Here is a 4,844-nt window from a genome sequence, read left to right on the forward strand (position 1 = left end):
CCAGAATCTTTCCCTTCTTCGCTCATCACCCACCCTTACTGGGAAGATAAGCAATTCAATATATGTTGTACATGTGTTGCTATGCAAAACATTTCCATAGTGTATATATTGTGAAAGACTGACTATATTTCCCTCCCTCCTATCCCACCCCCACTTGTTCTATTCTCTACTTTGACCCTGTCTGTTTTCAAAAGTGGGTGCTTCCAACTTCCTTCCCTCTCCAGCCTGCCCTCCCTTCCATCATCCCCCCTCTCATCCCCTTTCCTCTTACTCTCACCCTACTCTCCTGTAGGGTGACATACTCTATTTAGTGTATATGTCATTCCCTCCCTAAGTCCAATTCAACAAGAATAAGGTTGACTCATTCCCTTTTACCTTCCTGTCCTTTCCCTCCATTGTAACAGTTTTCCTTTGCCTCTTCTATATGACATAATTTACCCCATTCTATCTCTCCCCATTTCCTCTCATCTCTTAATTTCACCTTTTAAGTATCATCCCTTCCTCTTCAATTGGTCCTGTGCCCTGTCTATGTATACCTATACACACATATACACACACTCACATATGTATTCATATGCCCATATACCCTTCTATATAGATATATGTATGTGTACATATGCATATATACATGCACATACATACACACATACATATAAATGTGTGTGTATATACATATACATATGTATATATACACACATTTCTATTCCCTTCAACTATTCTCATACTGAGAAAGGTTTTATAAGTTACAATTATCATTTCTCTATGTAGGAATGTAAGTAGTTCAACTTTGATAAGTTCCTTATATTTCTTTTCCCTGTTTACCTTCTCTTGCTTCCCTTGCTTCTTGTATGTGAATGTCAAATTTTCTATTCAACTCTGGTTTTTTCATCAAGAATGCTTGAAAGTCCTCTATTCCATCGAATGACCATATGTTCCCCTGAAACATAATGCTCAGTTTTTCTGGGTAGGTAATTCTTGGTTTTAATCCCAGCTCCTTTGACCTCTGGAATATCATATTTCAAGCCCTTTGATCCCTCAGTGTAGAAGATCCTGGGTTATCCTGATTGTGTTTCCACAGTAATCAAATTATTTCTTCCTGGCTGCTTGTAATATTTTCTCCTTGATCTAGGACCTCCAGAATCTGGCTATAATATTTCTAGGAGTTTTCTTTTGGGGGTCTTTTTTAGCAGGTGATCAGTGGATTCTTTCAACCTCGATTTTGCCCTCTGGTTCTAAAACATCAGGGCAATTTTCCTTGACAATTTCTTGAAAGATGGTTTCTAGGTTCTTTTTTGATCATGGCTTTCAGGTAGGCAATAATTTTTAAATGATCTCTCCTGGATCTCTTTTCCAGGTCAGTGTTTTTTCCAATGAGATATTTCACATTGCCTTCTGATTTTTTCATCTGTTTGTATCTGTTTAATGGTATCTTGATTTCTCATAAAGTCACTAGCTTCCATTTGCTCCAATCTAATTCTGAAGGAATGATTCTCTTCATTGAGCTTTTGAGATTCTTTTTCCATCTGGCAAATTTGGCTTTTTAAGGCATTCTTCTTCTCATTGGCTTTTTAAGGCTCTTTTGCCATTTAAATTAGTCTATTTTTTAAGGTATTATTTTCTTCAGCCAGGTTTTTGAGTATCATTTCATAATTTTCTTTCATCATTCTCATTTCTTTTCCCAATTTTTCCTCCACTCCTCTTATTTGGTTTTAAAAATCATTCTTAAGATTCTCTATGGCTGGTAAGCAGCTTATTCTTTTGATGGAAGCTTATGGTACAGGAGTTCTGTCTTTGCTGTTTTCCTCCTGTTCCATGCTTTGATCCTTTTTGTCCCCAGAAAAGGAGTCCAAAGTCAGACCACTGTGCTTGCCTTTCTTCCCTTGCTTGCTCATCTTGCCACTCAATTACTTGACTTTTGAGCTTTATGCAGCAGTAGAACTCTGCTACCAGAGGGGGAGCTTTGTCCCAAATTACTGGGGTTTTCTTGGCTGCCAGAGGTATTAGTTGGCTGCCTTCTCTAAAGGCTCCCCATGCTCTGGCAAACTGGTCACACACCCCAGGATCTCCACCCCAGACAGTGATCCAGATCCAAGCAGGTTAAAGCAGGAGTGATTGCTCCTCAGCCTGGACTCTTGGTTCCCCTACAATCTGCAGGCCAGGAGCACTGAAACAGCCACGTGGCATTGGCTGGACCACTGCCATGCCTCAGCTGCTTCTTCCTCCAGGGGCAAAGGCTGGACTGCCCTCCTCAACTCCCAGGTCCCAAAGTTCACACTGCAGTGACCTCTCACTTTGTCTTTAGCATTTATGGGTTGATAATTCTGGAGACACCCACAGCTTCTGGTGATCTGAAGTTCCTCCAGCCAGTGGCTGGTTGTGGCCACCCTGAGGCTAAACCTCAGGCTTGAACAGGACTGGGCTCGGCTCCTAGAGCACTACGCTGTCCCCTTCCTGCCAGCCTGCTGGACTGTCTTCAGTGAGAGGTTAGTTTATCTGTGTCATTTTGTGGGTTCTGTAGCTCTAAAGTTTGTTTAGAGTCATTTTTTACATGAATTGGAGGTGGTGGGAGCAGGAACCCCACGGAAGTCCTGTTTTAACTCCTCCATCTTCACTCCCCCCGCCCCTCCTTCCAATTTTCCAGAATCCCTTCCCCCTCTTTTCCCCAGAAGTTTCTTATTACTTTCTTTTTCCTCCAATTAGTGAGTATTTATTCAAGTGACTGGGTTCTCAGCATATCTAAAACATTGTGCTTCTGTGGTTTTGCTTTCCTTTTTCTCTCTGTTGGGTACCTGACCTCACTATTTTTTTGATCAGTACTAAAATTGTTTTGGTGGTGGTTGTTTTTTTTTTTTTTAACTAACCACTGCTTTGTACTATAGTTTGAGATCTGATACTCATGTAACCATTCTCAATTTTAAAACTATTACCCTGCAGACTCATGAACTTTTATTCCTTTCTATGAATTTTGCAATTATTTTTCTAGTTTCATACAATTATTCTTTGGTAGTCTGATTATGCAGCAATTAAAGTAAGTTTATTTACTAGTCTTTTTTGTTATATTGTTTCTGTTGTATTTGTTAGCAATTAATATTTCTCTATTTGGGTTTATATGGATACAGAGTAATTATAGTTGGATTCATATAGTTTCAATCTGTGTCTTTGTAGATAGGATCTCAAATATTTTATATTTCACCATAATTATTTTTAATAGAATTTCTATTTTTAGTTCTTCTTACTGAGTTTTGTTTTCTATATATATATATATTTATTTATAGTCTATGTGAATTTATTTTATATCTTGCAAATTTGCCTAATTCATTGTTTTAACTAATTTTTATTGACATTCAGGATTTACTAAATAAATCATCATATCATCTGCAAAGTGCTATGCTTTTCTCTTTGTCTATGCTTATCCTCAGTTTCTCTTTCTTTTTTGATATGGGTAGCATTCATAACATTATGTTAAATATTAGTAATTGGCATTCTTGTTTTATTCCTGCTCTTACCAGTAAGGCCTCTAGCTTTTCATTATTACATAAAATGTTTGCTCTTATTAGAAAATCTGTAACTTTTTTTCATTACTGAGTAATATTAGTTGTATGACACAGAAAATCACTTAACTTTTCTCAACCTCAGTTTCCTCATCTGTAAAATGGTGATAATAATAATGCCTCCTCACAAGGTTATTGCAAAGATCAAATGTGCTAATATACATAAAATCATTTTGCAAACTTTAAACAAATAAATTTTTTTCATTTAGAAAAATATTATTACTATGTCAAGGAAAGATCTATTTATATGCTTTATATTAGTTTTATAAGTCTTGAATTTTGTTACAGGCTATTTCAGCATCTTCTGATTTAATCTTATAGATTTTTAATGCTTATATATTTGCCACTATTAATTTAATTTGTAGTATTCATTATGTTGAACCAATCCTGCTTATATGGTAAAAATCCAACCTATTCATAGTGTATAATTTTTGTAGTTTGCTGTTGATATCTACTTGCTAAACATTTTAATTAAAATCTTTATATCAATACTAATTAGACATATTTGTCTATATATTTCTATCTATTCTTTGTCTAGCTCTAATTTTGGTGTCATCACCCTATATTTCGATGTTCTTGACTGTTTATTTCAAGTTCCTATAAACAAAGTATTTTACCCCTTTATTTAACACCCAAAAACATTCTAGTTCAGGATCTTTTATACAGTGGTGTTTTATCAATGATTTTGAATGGTGATGATGAACTTATCAGTTCCCATGAGTTTATTAGCTCCAAACTGTGAGACATAGTGATCTAACCCGCTTCTGTGGCCATGGACTACTAGCCCTTGACATAATGTCCTCTATATCCATGGGCAATCTGACCTAATGTTGGTATATCTCAGTCTTGGAGAACTAACATCTACTTTTCAGATGAACTCTACTATATGCATTATCTCTACTAATGAGAATGTGAGTTCCTTAAGAGAAGAGACCGTTTCAATTCTCTATATCTTTACCACCCAGAAAATGCTTGGCATTTTCTTTAATTTTTTTAAATTAAATTTTATGTTTATTTTTAGTTTACATAATTCATTTCCACAAGATTTTGAGTTACAAATTTGCTCCCCCTCTTTTCCCTATCCACTACCCCAAAACAGTAATCCCACTGTATATCCCCTCCCCCCAATCTGGTCTCTCCTATATACTCCCCCATCCCCCCCCCCGACCCCAACTTTCCAGTAGGGCAAGATGGATCTCTATACCCCAGTGCCTGTATATCTTATTTCCCAGTTGCATGTAAAAAAAATTATATATATATATATATATATATATATATATTTAAACATTTGAT

The sequence above is a fragment of the Petaurus breviceps genome, unplaced genomic scaffold (assembly GCF_028583685.1).
Source record: "Petaurus breviceps papuanus isolate PSGF00001 unplaced genomic scaffold, PetGlider_PUasm1.0 90804, whole genome shotgun sequence".
Taxonomy (NCBI): domain Eukaryota; kingdom Metazoa; phylum Chordata; class Mammalia; order Diprotodontia; family Petauridae; genus Petaurus; species Petaurus breviceps.